We start from the raw sequence: 15,892 nt of genomic DNA, 5'->3' as shown, positions 1-15,892 counted from the left end.
AGATACCACCTGAGACTAGAACACTTGTCTGAGTTACACAAACCAACATAGAACGGGATAAAGTTTAAGCTCATTAAGTGCACATCTCAAATTGAATAATTGATCCATTAATGTATTATACCATCATGATTGTTTCACCATATTATTAAGGAAAATATTAGATACACAAACTAACATAGAACGGGATAAAGTTTAAGCTCATTAAGTGCACATCTCAAATTGAATAATTGTTCCAGTAATGTATTATACCATCATGATTGTTCCACCATATTATTAAGGAAAATATTATATGCATACGACGGTGCTTCTAAGACTCTTAGATTCCATGGTATTGAATTATGAGACAATATCAATTCCAACTTAACCGTAGGATAAAATCCCAAACAACATGTAGCTAATGATAAGATAAAACAGAATGTAACACACCTATCAATATAACTGTGGAATAGTTGGGCCAAATGGAATTTTTATGACAGTTTCATGCATATGGTACATATTTGACTTTTCGAAACTGAACTGATGCTACTTAGATGCACGTGCATGGGATATTGGCAACTAAATGCGCAAAATGGAATCTCTCTCAAATGGGTGTTAAATCAGAATCTATGTTGTACATACATCAACATCATCCATCTTCCAAATATATTACGGTCTTACCACAGAGCTGTGAGCTACAACTGAAATTTTTAAATTATGAGATACTAATGGAACTGAACTTAGAAATCACTAAAATGGAGAAGTACAAACTACATCATAGGTCTTCTTCCACTGAACTTATATATTGATTATAAATTTACAACAAACCCACTAATGTGAGAATTCAAAATAAGGGTGTATGTATACCTTCAACAACTTTTAATGGGGACTACAATAATTTAAATTAAAAAATGTCTAGCAGTGTGGCTTACCATCAGCTAAATCCACACCACAAAAATGAATTTAGGAACATATAGCTCAAGTATTGTCTATTAATAAATTCAATATCACAAGCTATAATTAGGAAAGAACGTCTACATATTAGATATGAGCTAGCCTAACTGCGTACACTCCATGGATACACTTGCATCTCCAGATGGTTTACTTGGTTACCACTAACATTATTAGACAACAGAAGCCAAACATCTAAGAGCATTAACTATACAAATAGAAATATTTAATTGCAGGGAAACAGTACACAAATAAGCACCCTTAGACCTCTAACCATGAAACATGCAGAATATAATTTAGAACTAACTGTTGCCCTGATATATTTTGGTTAAACAGCGGACAAGGACATATGAAGTTCCATTTAATATGGGAATACAGAGGCCATTAAAATGAACATATCCTTCTTAACAGTAACGAAAACTACTTCAAAGAATCTACTAAGTATAGAAGTGACCCAGGGAAGCTAAGGGTACAATTATAATAAAATAATAATCTAATTTAAAGTCACACCCCAGATAAATGTCAAGTCGATGTATCAGACCTCCTTCTTTGCAGGACAAGGAACCCCTTTAGCATAGCACTTTGGCTTCTTTATCTACAGAAGTGTACAAACCCAACCCACCTTTAGAGTCAAACTTAAGACCTCCAAGGAGGAAACAAGAGTTCTTAACTGTTAGGCCCACCACAAAGCTTGTTATGATCTAATTATCCAAAAGAGAATCACAACTAAATACAAGAATGTCACTCCTATGATATGTGAAATAAGATGTAAGTTCGAGGTGGGTAAACCTCCCAGTTACAATTGAGAAATCCATAACACAAAACAATGTTCCATGAGTCTTATTACCCTGTCGATAGGATTAAAATTTGGGCTAGGTATTCTTGTACTACCCCTCTAGGCCAATGTGCCTGGGACTAAGGAAAGGGTGCCCTGGTCCTGAGGGAGTCCTGGGTAGAACAACGAGAAAAGAAGAGGGAAGAATTACTATTAGGAGCAATGAAAAAAAAATGTGCATAACAGTTAGATACAGAACATAATAGCCACCATGTCTTCTATTGGATAATTGGGAAAGCAAATGTTCATAACATAATCTCATGTCATTGGTCAGCAAAGTGATTCAACAGTCTTTCCAAAAACTGATTCATTTCAATTCAAGTACAGCGCGTATAGAGGGAACACAACATGGAAGGAGATAAAATGGCAAGGGGGGCTATAGTTTTACAAGCCACGCAGCTTCTCACATGAGAGACTATAAATGGCGTTGAGGGTCCAAAAAATAGTAGAAATCTTAGAAATGCTCTCACACCATGTATGAAATATCCCCAATTTTGATTTTTTATTTGAGGGGATTAATGAAGTTTATTGGGGAGGTGCTAAGCATAGCACAATTTTGTAATTTGGGCATTGGAGGAATTTTTGGCGTATGGACCTTAGGAGAAATACAAAATTATAGCTCTAATGGAATGTGGGGGCCACAAGAGAAGGAAATTCGACCCAATGGAGCAATTCACACTAGTGAGAAGAGAGAGAAAGGAACGGGTGCGAATTAGTGGAAGGTGGGGGCCACCAAAGGAGAGAGGGCCAACAATTATAAATAGAACTTGGAGGTCTCCATTTGGTATGTCATGTCCCCATTTTCATTCTTCTTCATAGTACGGCCAGGGTGGATTTCCAGGGCAGGGGTTGGCTAGGTCAGTGGAACAAGTTTATGTCATCAAGGGTCCTGATGGAGTTTTGAGGAGATTTTATGGGATTTGTTGGCATTCACTTGGCATATTCCATCATCTGCACAATTCGCCTTTCGTTCAGTCGCATTTCGACAACTTTCAAAAATCAGCGTTATTATTGGGCATAACTTAATTAATTATGCTCGAGGTGGCATTCTGAGGAGATTAATTGATGGAAAACCTCAATGTAACAGCTCATTGGAACCGGAACGAGAAGATCTACGAGATGGGATGCTGAGAAGAGACTTCCAATTGCCAAAGAGAGTATGGTGGGTGATTTTCCATTTGCCTTAGTAAAAAAAATGACTTTAATTAGTCATTTAATTAAGGAAAAATAATTAATTGGAGAAAAAGGGCCAAAAGTGACTTAAGTGAAATAAAATAAAATTAAAAGGTCACTTGATAAAGTCAATGGAGGAGCTTCTAGAATAATAATAAATTAAGATGCTTCTAGAGGCTTGGAGATCTGTCCATGAGATCTATAAAAGAGTAGGAGAAGGTCATTTGGAGACATCTTGGATCTTGGATTTGTGTTTCTTCCTTGTGGAGAGGTTTGAGAATCCGGTTCTCTACTTCAGCAGTAGCCCCAGGACGGAAACCTTCGGGTGATTCAGTGAGATTGGGCGAGCACCCATCGCTTCCCTTGGTGAATCCATTCAGGGTTCACAGGTTGTAGTCTACTATAGATGAGCCCATTGGTTCTCATGAACCATCATATGAAGTTGTTGACAGCAAGCCATATTTATATTCGAGTGTGTATGGTGAGGAGTTAGTGGACCCTATGAGAGACATTCGAGATGATGGGTCATCAGTGATGATTCAACAGGAGCAGCATATGGTGGAGCATGAGTCAGCTCAGGAGGATGATATGCATAGTATGCATGATGAGCCTTTTGGGGAGAGCCAGTTGGAGGTTCATGTTGAGCCCATGATGGAGGAGGATGAGCAACCATCCTTGGGGCCAGCCATTGATGAGGAGCAGATAGATGTGCAGACAGCTAACAGGGTGGCAGTATTTGCAGGCATATGTCTTCAAGAGGTGTTAGAGTATGACAGGATAGTGTTGCAGGAGATTGGTGGATTGGAGGAGCGTGGAGTTTCACATCAGACAAGGGAGGCGACAGTGCATCCATCTTTGGGTCTACCCATTGATGAGGTGCAAATAGATGTACTGGCAACCAACAAAGATGCAACATTTTCAGGCAACAACCCTCTTTAGGAGTACATAAACAGGGCTTGCAGCACAATTTGCCCAATTTTTCCCATTAGAGGGAGAGAGGCAGGATTTGTTGGACATGTTTTGATTGACTGGGTAGAGCATCAAAAATTGAGCGTGGACCAATATCAGCGTAACAGACGTATTCCTTGCACATGTGTCCATACATTAGATTGGCGAGAAATCATGAGTTGGTATCCTTTTGATGGAGTATCAACCTTAGTTCAGGTTACAGTACAGCAGGGGCACTTAGATGAGGGTGTTACTATATGTTTTCATGGGCAATGGATGTGGACCGATGGTTCATCAGTATTTCAGTAGCACTAGCCCGACATCAGCAGAGTGGGGTTGACCTCAATCTATGCCCAAGGTTGGATTGGAGAGAGGTGATGACTTGATACGCGGTGGATGGAGTAGCATTCATAGTTGGAGTTATAGCACAGCAGGAGCCTTCGAGCCTTGATACTTGTTCTTAGTGGCATTGAGATCGAGGAGGATTTGTTGATAACAGGTTCAGTCAGAGATTAGTCTAGGATCCAGGCATTGAGGGGTTTGTTCATGATGGGTTGACACAAGAGCAGAGTATCACGAAGTGGTTCATATGGTATCCGAGCATTGGGTCTCAGTTGCGTCGAGCCACCAAATTGGTCCATAGATTTGGATTGCTTGAGTGCAAGCAATCTTGGGGCGGGAGGACTGTCATGTCCCCATTTTTATTCTACTTCATAGTACAGCCAAGGTGGATTTCCAGGGCAGGGGATGGCTAGGTCAATGGAGCAAGTTTATGTCATCAGGGGTCTCGATTGAGTTTTGAGCCGATTTTTTGGGATTCGATGGCATTTTCTTGGCATATTCCATCATCCACACAGTTTGCCTTTCGTTCCGTTGCATTCCGACAACTTTCAAAAATTAGCGTTATTATTGGGCATAACTTAATTAATTATGCTAGAGGTGGCATTCCGAGGAGATTAATTGATGGAACATCTCAGTTTAATAGCTCGTTGGAACCAGAACGAGAAGATCTACAGGATGGGATGTTGAGAAGAGACTTTCAGTGGCCGAAGAGAGTATGGTGGGCGATTTTCCATTTTCCTTAGTAAAAATATGACTTTAAGTCATTTAATTAAAGGAAAAATAATTAATTAGAGGAAAATGGCCAAAAGTGACTTAAGTGAAATAAAATTAAATTAAAAGGTCACTTGATAAAGTCAATGGAGGATCTCATAGAATAATAATAAAACAAGATGCTTCTAGAGGCTTGGAGATCTATCCATGAGATCTATTAAAGAGTAGGAGAAGGTCATTTGGAGACATCTTGGATCTTGGATTTGTGTTTATTTCTTGTGGAGAGGTTTGAAAACTCAGTTCTCTACTTCAGCAGTAGCCCCAAGATGGAAACCCTTGGGTGATTCGTGAGAGTGGGTGAGCACCCATCTCTTCCCTTGGTGAATCCATTTAGGGTTCACAAGTTGCAGTGTATTGTTTTTCAGTTTGTTTTGGAGGCTGATTTGCGGCATTATTGTAGATCTATTTGAGGTTCGTTTATCTCAACTATATGGGTTGTATGTGCATGTAAACCCAGTTTATCTAATATAATAAAGCTGAGGATTTCTTGTTTAGTGTGTTATGGGATTGCATTGTTCTATTGGCTTAAATTTTACATGGCAATCTTCTGTTTATGAATAGAATTTTTATTTGAAGAAATTTTGAGTTAGAATTTGAAGAAAATTTTTACTTGTTCCAAATTTATTTCATTTGGGACATTACATGGTACTTTCGATCATTTGACATTTTACACTTTGTTGCTCAAGTTGTTCAGCTGAGTCACAGGTGTTGTTTAGCACTAGAGGTTTCCAAGGGGAAATCTCACCCTCTTCTTCGGTGGACCACGAGTGCCACCCTAGGGAGGCAAATTATACTCATTTTTGGAGTTGGAAGGAAGACCATGAAAGCAGCATGAATTCGGAGTTAGTTGGGACGCAGTTCAGGGAGCCACGCAGTGATTGGACGAGAGAAGAGTAGAAGTGAGGCATTATATTGTTGCTAGGCCACTCTTTGACAAATTTTCTGGCATAGGAGGGAGATTTGCAAGGACAAAAAGCATCACACAACAACCATTTGAATTCCTGGAGGAGGGCCTGTGTCATTCTGTCCATGGACTGCACAACTTGTGTTTGCGGGGTTTGAGGATTTGCGAAGGGGTTTGAGGATTTGGGGCTATTTGGAGTTGGTTTGGAGGGATTGTGGGGGATTTTTCAGCATTTTGGTGGAGCAGCAAACACAACATCTGCTATAGGTTACATTTTCTGCTTGTGGAGGAGGGCCAAGCATTTGGGGTCAATTTTGGAGCATCAAAACTAGGACAAACACTTTTTGGGTTTTTCTGGGTTTATTAAGGAGAGGCCAAGATTAATTTGGTAGAATTTTCTGGGCACATTTGAGGGGTCAAACAAGGATCCCAACTCAGCCAACAGCTAGAGGAGCCATAGCAACCATTTCTTGCAGCGAGCAGTGCAGATTTCAAAGGGACAGCGTAGAGCTTGGTTGGGGACAGCCACACTTGTGTCCAAGCAGTTGATTACACCACTTGGGCATTGTTAGCTTGCCTTGAGCAAGCCCAAGTGCATGCATTCTGATCTTATCTTGTACCCAACATTTATCTTAATAAAATGGCTAAGCTCAACATAGATTTTGGCATTTTCTGGGTGTTTAATGTGGTGTAATTTTATGTGTGTGTTTTTGCTATGTTTGCTTTGTTTATCATTGTAAATTTCCATTAGGAATATTATAGTGGTATCAGAGCTATGATCTTGGCCAACTGTGGGGCAGCCAACTAGATCAGGGAAGATTTGTGCATGTATACACGATGACAAGCTTAACCATAAACGACCCATGGCTCAAGGGGGATTTAATATGTGTGAATTCTTAACCTAGTTGATGAAGGTGTCGGACCAAATCTATCCTCTTCCTTACAGAAGAGACCCTAGAGTTGCACAGGTCGTGGGGGTGCAGCCATCTACACAGGTTTGTGGGGAGCAAATAGATAAACCCAGTATAACGCAAGGGTCACCCGTGTTGGCGACTTCCTCGACCGTGTTAGTTGACATCTTAGTGGAGAGAGTAGAGCATACCCCAGTAATGCCATCCATTGAGGTGGTGACCGGGGTCGTGTCCAAGTTTTTGGGTGTTAGCAGCACACAACAGATGGGTAAGGTGCTAGGAAATGTATCCACCCTTGATGAGGCGCCAAGAGTTACAGAGGTATTGGACAATGGTCGCACACAGCAGTGTCATTAGTTTCAGGCCGACCTTCTAGCATTAAAAAGGAAGGCCGCATCAATACGAGAGGTTATTCTAAGGTAGAACGAGAACTGGAGGGCATGAGAGTGGTTTGTGCCGCGTCAGCAGCCAAGTTGGATCACATTGGGAAACGACTGGATTCCCTATTCGAACAGTTAGAGGGCACATTGGAGAGTGAGAGCAACGTTCTTCAGGCATACATAGACAGTTCCAGCAACAATGTTGGGTCACCTTTTCCCATTGGAGAGAGAGAGACGGAGCTACCTAGTCAAATCCCATGTGTTGACCTGGATAGCGGGATAAGATGATTGAAGTTGCACAAGGTGCGGCATCTGCATGTTGGGGTTGTTCTATGTGTGGGAGTTCATGCATTCGACCCCTCTTTTAAGGTTGGATGGCGAGAGATTTTGATTTGGTACCCAGTGGAGTGGGCTATGGAGATGGTGGTGGACTCAAGTGTAGCTCAGCAAGAGCTTCCAGGCACTGGGAATACCAGAAGCCCAGACTAGCATTGGGATCCGGGTGGGACTACCTATCATTTACCAAGTATGTCGATTGATTACGACTTGGATGGTACAGTTGACCTAGCAGTTGAGCACCCACATTCGCTAGGGGAGTTTTGGTTAGCACCATTGACCAACCAGTTTATGGGCAGACTCCTTGGGTTGTCTTGGTATTACGATTGTACACGGGATCACAGGATGACCAACATACTCTAACAGGAGTTTGTTGGAGGAGGTGGCATTAGCAGGCCACCATACGTTGCCTTGTATGGAGTTGGTGATTCTTCACACTGGTGTGGGGCGCACAGAATGCAAAGGAGCAGAGCAGTGGTGGCATCACTACTGACACATGGGGAGATTCACTTCTTGGATCCCTCAGGGAGGATCTGGAGTAGAGATCCATTCATCAGTGACTATAGTGATGCGATAGTGGAGGTGATGATACTAATCAAGTGTGGGCCGACATGTAGAGACACATCTCTAGGCCATCACATCCAGGGTTGTGAGGGAGCATCTAGCATTATGCAGTGGCCTACAAGTGGACATGGAGATGCATGGTGGTATGTCATAGTGTGTTGGATTGCATTGTGTAGTAGGAGTGTCTTACATCACATTGAGTACACACAGGGAGCGACTGGTGCCTTGACACAGACAAGGCACGAGATAGTACAGGGTGGTATAGCAGTAGTCGGGGATATCCTGTGGTGTACAGGGACAGGCTGCGGCATACAGTGGCATCTCGAGGACTGTGGTGGTACTTGGTGCTATGCAGTGGCATATGGTGCGGCACGGCGGGCCCTTGGAGCATTACATCCAATGAGACTTATGGAAATGGACATTAGGTGTATTGTTAGGTGCAACTCACCCGGGATCGACGAGGACTTCGTTGAGCTCCTGAGGACACCATGTTCAGCGGAGACAGGTCTTCGACTAGTTTACCAGCAGATCCGAGGCAGAGAGAAGGGTATCCATAGGGTTATTCTTCAGTACCCTTGCAGACTCTTGATCATACCCTTGGGGACCTACCCACCCATGACTCTCTAGTTGAGACGTTTGGTGGAGGCACGGGCTGAGGTATACAGGCTTAGGGACAACGTGGTTTATTGTCGAGGTAGTATAGGTTCCACTCCTGGGCTCACACGTGGGGAGACAATTGCGTGGGAACTACATGATGGACTTCTGGCGAGACAATCCTAGGTGTCACATGAGCCTGAGGGACGGTGGATGGTAGACTTCGTCTACAGAAGGGCACCCAAACTCCGAGCAGTATCCAGGTGCATCATCAAGAGTGGGGATAGCAGATTTCACTGCGTGGTCTAGTAGGAGCAAGGCAAGTTGGCTTGCGTGGGACAGAGTCCTAATACTTGGGGTCCACCCATGGGATACATACAAGGGTCAGAGATGAGGGTCAGATGGGTTCTAACAGGTAGCAACGCTACGTAGCGAGATCTTGTGAGTGGGCGTTATGAGTTCCCAGTATGGTTGGGGGATCCATGGATCTGGTTGGCGAGTAGATCACTCCACTTTGTGATGAGCAGGGTCATGGTAGAGGGTGATCCAGTTCACCTTGGGTTTGACACATGAGGGATCACTAAGACCTCCATTACTTGGAGAGGCAGACTTATCTCGTTGTTGCTCAAGGTCGAGATTGGTAATGGACGGGTAGATATTGGCATCATGAAGACGTCCAGACAAGATGAGCTTGGCCTTCACCAATTTTTTGCCACTAGGCCCTGAGAGAGGAGGATACAGTCCGCGCACGATGGGGAGTATGTCATAGTCAAAGTAGTGCAGCATCAGCATGGTGGCACCACTCTGAGATTAGCTGGGGACCTGAGCATTACAGCTCTTCACAACTCAATAACCTTTAGGGATGAGCTGGCTACTACAGGGGGAGATCATGCATATCTTCTACTACAGGGGGAGATCATGCATATCTTCCATTGGGCTTTAGCAAGTCACTGATGGAGTGGGGGACTTCATCAGCATGGCAGGTTGGTCAGCAGGATGATATTAGGGGAAACTCACATGAGCGAGACATTATCTCTGCAGGGATTGAGTGGTACCTTTGAGAGTATACTCTTGGACTACATGGGATGGCCTACATGGTAGGACAACTTCACAAGGAGTTGGGCATAGTGCCACATCATCATGATCCCCTACTCATTGACGGTATGCAGGGGACTTCTGGTACTTATACCAGGCAAGATAGTGAGTGGAGCAAAAGGAGCTTCATGTTGGACAGGATGGTTTGGGATCCTGGTATTGAGGTATTCTTTCACGGCAAGACAGTGCAAAGGTCAGGGATGATTCAGTGGCGCATATGGGACCCTGGCACATTTTGCAGTAACAATGGGGAGCAACAACTAGAGAGGATGCTTGTTCAGGCATTACTTGAGGACAAGCAAGTTTTTGCGGGGAGCACTGTAATATCCCCGATTTGGATTTTTTATTTGAGGGGATTAATGGAGTTTATTGGGGAGGTGCTAAGCATAGCACAATTTTGTAATTTGGGCATTCGAGACATTTTTGGCGTATGGGACTTAGGAGAAATAGAAAATTATAGCTCTAGTGGAATGTGGGGGCCACAAGAGAAGGAAATTCAACCCAATGGAGCAATTCGCACTAATGAGAAGAGAGAGAGAGAGAAAGGGGTGTGAATTAGTCGAAGGTGGGGGGCACAAAAGGAGAGAGGGCCAACAATTACAAATAGAGCTTGGAGGTCTCCATTTGGTACTTTTGATCATTTGACATTTTACACTTTGTTGCTCAAGTTGTTCAACTAAGTCACAGGTGTTGTTTAGCACCAGAGGTTTCCAAGGGGAAATCTCACCCTCTTCTTCGGTGGACCACAAGTGCCACCCTAGGGAGGCAAATTCTACTCATTTTTGGAGTTGGAAGGAAGACCACGCAGGCAGCACGAATTCAAAGTTAGCTGGGACACAATTCAGGGAGCCACACAGTGATTGGAGGAGAGAAGAGCCGGAGTGAGGGGTTGTATTGTTGTTGGGGCACTCTTTGATCAATTTCTAGCACAGGAGGGAGATTTGCAGGGACAGAAAGCATCACACAACAACCATTTGAATTCCTAGAGGAGGGTCTGTGTCATTTTGTCCATGGACTATGCAGTCCTTTGTTGAGGCAACTTGTGGGGTGGCTTGCGAAGGGGTTTGAGGAGCTGGGGCTATTTGGAGTTGGATTGGAGGGGATTGTGGGGGATTTTCCAACATTTTGGTGGAGCAGCAAACACAACATCTACTACAGGTTACATTTCCCACATGTGGAGGAGGGCCAAGCATTTGGGGTCAATTTTGGAGCATCAAAACTAGGACAAACCCTTTCTGGGTTTTCTGGGTTTATTAAGGTGAGGCCAAAATTAATTTGGCAGAATTTTATGGGCAGATTTGAGAGTTCAAACAAGAATCCCAACTCAGCCAGCAGCTGGAGGAACTAGGGGAAATTGGGCCAAAATTCTAATGTCAACAATTGGCTAATTCCTTTGTGGGTCTTTGTGGGTTATTGGTGGAAAGACTGGGGTAATTTCTTGGAATTTTCTGAGCACCAGAGGAGGCCCTAGCTGCCATCTCTTGCAGCCAAGCAATGTAGATTTCAGAGGGACAGCGTAGAACTTGGTTGGGGACAACCACACTTGTGTCTGAACAGCTGATTTCACCACCTGGGCATTGTTAGTTTGCCTTGAGCAAGCCCAGGTGCATGCATTCTGATCTTATCTTGTACCCAACGTTTATCTTAATAAAATGGCTCAGCTAGCAGATTTTGGCATTTTCTGGGTGTTTAATATGTTGTAATTTTATGTGTGTTTTTTTGCTTTGTTTTTTTTTTATCATTGTAAATTTCCATTAGTAATATTACAATGTAGAAATTTTCTGCAAATGCTTAGAAATTTCACCTCAAACATAAGGTTTTCCAACTCTATTTGCTGTGAACTTTGAAACTTAGGGCTAATCTGAAACATTCAATTACAGCGCCAAATACTTCACTGCACTTCAACACAAATCAATAGGCAGCCCAAGAAAAATAGACACCTATCAAGTGTATTTCCACGCCAACAAGGTATAGCCCATACGACAATCTTTTTCAAGCATATATCAAATTTCAAATATCAAATAACTTTGTTAAAACAGATTATTACAGCTATAAATATGCTCCTGTATCTTCAAGGAGTGTGTTAGAATCACTTAACAATTTCAGCATAATGTTATGTCAGATTAGCAATGGAAACAGGTGCTGGTATCTAGCCAAACAAGAAGATAACACAAGCTAAACATCAAATCTGCAAGTACATAATATTGGGGTAACTGAAACATTTCAAATATATACAAGAGATAAAGTACATATACATAGCAACAACTAATCACGAGCTAGTATTAATCAGTCTCTCCAAACCCTATCTAATAAAAACATAGAAACCCTAACCTAGGTTACAAGTAACATGACGTTTAACAGTGTTATTCGAAAAAAGTTAAAACCTGTTACATAGAAAAAAACTGTTAAAACCCTCATTTTTGGCACACATTTGTTGTTTCTTGGTAAATAATGCATCTCTCAAGAAACCTCTTCCATTTCCAGCGAAATTTCTTAGAGAAACCATCTCCGTGACTAACTTTGTGTTCAACAAAACATGTTTGTTTCTTCCAACAAAACCTATATTGACTTGATTTAATGCTTACTATGTTTCTAAATCAATCAATCAATCAATTTATAGATATATAGAGGTCAATTGGGTGTATCTCGTATGGTTGGGATTCAGGAGGTGTGATTGCTATCTTCCCCGCCTAGGTTCAAGTTTTGCAAGTGACATGTTGAGCTTGATGTTGTCTGTAGCTTGAGCAGTGTTAAGGCATTTGAGTAAAATCTATTTTTGTAAGTTCACTATATCTAGTGAAAGTCTTTTAATGAAGTGTTAGAATCTAATAAATTTTATTTTAAATAACTAGTGATTTAAATTAAATCTCAACCATTGATCTCATCATGAGATTAGGGTTTCGGTATTCAAGGCAGGGCAAGGCAGAGGGTAAAGACATCCATTCTTCACAAAAGACAAATTGATCAAAAGGTGAAGCAATTCAGCAAAGAAAGAGTAAGAAGCAACGTAAAGGAGGAAGATAAGTTCGCAAGCAATTTGGCAGGCCAAGATCAAACATGCAGCGAACTCCACAATTGCATAGACTATTCTGTACAGTTCTGTATAGTTCCGTATGGCTCTGTACAGTCGTACGGACAGGACTGTAACACATATTTTCATATATGTTTCAGCAGAGGCTGAAAACGTCAGTTTCGAGGTGTCCTTGTAAGGGTCGGGTGCACACACCTCGCACCCCATGCACCGCAGACAGGGGGACGTTTGGGGGTACATTTCCCCATGCACCCGTTTTGGGGAGTCTTGGGGATACGCAAGGGGGTGTGTTTCCCCAGTGTGAGGGACACGACTCCCCAAAAGGGGTGCTTCTGAGCATCCCCTTTTGAGGGTGGGTGCATCCCCCTTCGAATTTGTCTAATAACACTTAATGTAGAGGACCAATCATTGAGATTGACTCCTTGATGTTGATTTTATTTTCAGTCCTCATTGTCCACTTTTACTTTTCAGTTTTAACTTTGTGTGACACTAGATGTTGATGACCTAATACCAATTATTGACTCCTCACTCTTAACTATTTTTGAGTTTGAGACTTTGAGTTATACCAATTTTGAATTCAGTAATTTACTATTTTAGTGTTCAAACTTCAGTATCTAGTATAAAGTAATATACTAGTCTGTTTTGTTTTTAAATTTTAATTTAGATTCTAGAATGATGAATTTGTTTTTAAATCAATGTAGATTATAGAATGATGAATGACATGGATCAATGTATTTGAATATTTCATTATTGAATTTTATTATTGAATCTTGTGGTATGGATGAATGATGAGTATATCATAGAATGACGTATGTATCAAAATGAATGATAAGGAGTGATCAATGTATTTAGTATTTACTATTACTATTAGTCTATTTATGCTCTCATTATTGAATATGAACTTGAATTTTCTATATATAAAATTAAAAATTATATACCCCAACATCCCCCCGCACCCCAAACATTTTCTCTAAAATTTGAGGGTACTCCCACACGTTCCTCTTGTGCATCTCCCCGCACCCGCGTCTTGGTGGAACATAGAGAATTTCATGTGTACTTGATAAATTATTGTTTCCCTTCCAGTTTTGATCATTAATGATGAGATGATTTGAAGGGCAGAATTTCATGTGTACTTGATAAATTATTGTTTTCCTTCCACTATATATTTTTCCAACTATATGTGTGAGTATTGCATGTTCAAAAATTAATTTTTGTTATTCAATAAATTCAAGATTTGATTTATTTAATTACAAAACATAGGGCAGCAGACACCTAGGGTTATGGAAAATTTTCAAAGGTCATATTTAGTATCTTGTTGTAATGGCTTCGAGCCTTGTTGTTGTACCACCTTGAGACCTAAATATTATCTTATCCTTGCCTATGGCCTGGACGGCGGGGTGCTTGGTTACATGGCATATATATATATATATATATATATATAAAGACATGGCATATATATATAGACCAAAACCCTAAACCTAGACTTCGTTGACAAGAAAACTCATTATATACCCATAATCTGTTGTCATTTCCTCTCCAACATCACATTGTACAATTGAATCTTGAGCATTTAAGCTTGGTGATCAAGTTGTTGAAGTTGAAGTAGTAATGCACCTTTGGAGTGTCAAGTTTTGCTACCATTTAGGACCAATTCTCGCATGGTACATTATACAGGTAATTTTCATGACAAAAATACTTTGAGTTGTGTTAAATTCGGTAACAGAGTTTTAGCTATTTTAAGGTGTGTGTTTGTATGTATATGTGTGTGTGTGTGTGTGACTAGAGGAATCAATATCTAGGCCAGTTTCATGCTCACCTAACACGGGGTAGATTCTAGTTGCTACCACTATAAACCCTGGTTGCTTACATATGCCCCTTCCGCAGACACAGGTAAATCGGGGGGATCTGAACCTCAAACCTCCTAGTACATAGCACTTCATTTCATGACCATTGCTAGATATTTTTATGTGTATATGTGTGTGTGTGTGTGTGTGTGACTCGAAACTCGTCAAATTCGTAATCACGTGACACGGGGTCGATTCCGACTGCTACCACTATAACCCCTAGGTACCTACGTATGCCCCTTCAGCAAGCACAGGTAAATCAACGGGATTTGAACCTCAAACCTCCCAGTACATAGAAATTCATTTCCAAGACCATCACCAATTCAATGGCCCCCCGAGGACTAAGATTTATAGGTATATATATGGAGAAATTTTAGTTACTCATTTTCTACTCAACAGCAATGAATAAAATCCCTCATTTTTACATTCTATGTTTTTATAATATAGAGCTTTATTTGTAATCATGTCAACATTAATAATGTATTTTTTTTGTTAGCAAAGATAATACAAAACAGAGTTGCATTTGCATGCTTGGCTTTGTTTATGAATATGAACATGATATCTCTTTGTTTAATTAAAAATAGAAATATTCTTTTATATTGGCGCCTAGAAAACACCTATTAAAGCCACATACTAGTCCCAAAAATGCCTAGAATGTGAAAACCAACGTGAAACAGGCTAGAAAAGAAACCAGTCATACCATAAAACATTTCCTTATTTGGAAATGTTGTACAATATGGTTAGCAATGTTTTCAAAGGCCATTTTGATAGAAAAATGCAACATTTCCACAAATCTTTTTTCTTGTGGGATAATCCAAGTGCCCCTTTAAGGGTGTTGAACATTGAATTTGGGATTCTTGGCCAACTTGATTATAGAAGTATTCACTTCTTTCTCCCGCAAGAATTCAAGAATTTTCGTAACCCACACAATCTCCTTTCTTTCTTTTGCAACTGTTGATTATTCAATAGGCCTTCTATACTGATAATTGTTTCTAATAATTTATTTATTTTCACATTCTTACCCATCATTTCATTATTAAACAATTACACAAAACACATCAACCATTTAACATTTATAACAATAGAATTATGAAGAGACACCCACACAAAGAAACACAATAGTTTACCCTGGGAAAAAACCCAACAACCTTTACAATAGATAAATCTTCAATTCAACAGAGATACATCTTAGCCAATAACTAGGTCAAACCTAGTTCATACTTCTGGACAAGTCAAT

At 41.0% G+C, this 15,892-nt stretch overlaps 1 protein-coding gene across 3 annotated transcripts in view; it reads right to left on the bottom strand.

The window, feature by feature from the left end:
* Positions 1 to 1,222: 1,222 nt before the first annotated feature.
* The window catches only part of LOC149262553 (Mannose-P-dolichol utilization defect 1 protein), a 269,403-nt gene continuing 254,733 nt past the window's right edge, over positions 1,223 to 15,892 (bottom strand). Inside the window, exon 9 of one of the 3 annotated variants that reach the window (XM_089424895.1) lies at positions 1,223 to 1,522. The gene's annotated coding sequence lies outside the window, so the exon portion shown is untranslated. Of the gene's footprint in view, positions 1,523 to 11,783; positions 11,969 to 15,892 lie in introns of those variants that run through there. The other 2 variants (XM_089424900.1, XM_089424903.1) reach the window with 2 other exon arrangements.

Source organism: Pinus tabuliformis, chromosome 6 (genome assembly GCF_031772625.1).
Source record: "Pinus tabuliformis cultivar Carrire ecotype Pingquan chromosome 6, CPIR1, whole genome shotgun sequence".
Taxonomy (NCBI): domain Eukaryota; kingdom Viridiplantae; phylum Streptophyta; class Pinopsida; order Pinales; family Pinaceae; genus Pinus; species Pinus tabuliformis.
The sequence above is the reverse complement of the archived record's forward strand: the minus strand, read 5'-3'. Positions and strand labels throughout refer to the sequence as shown.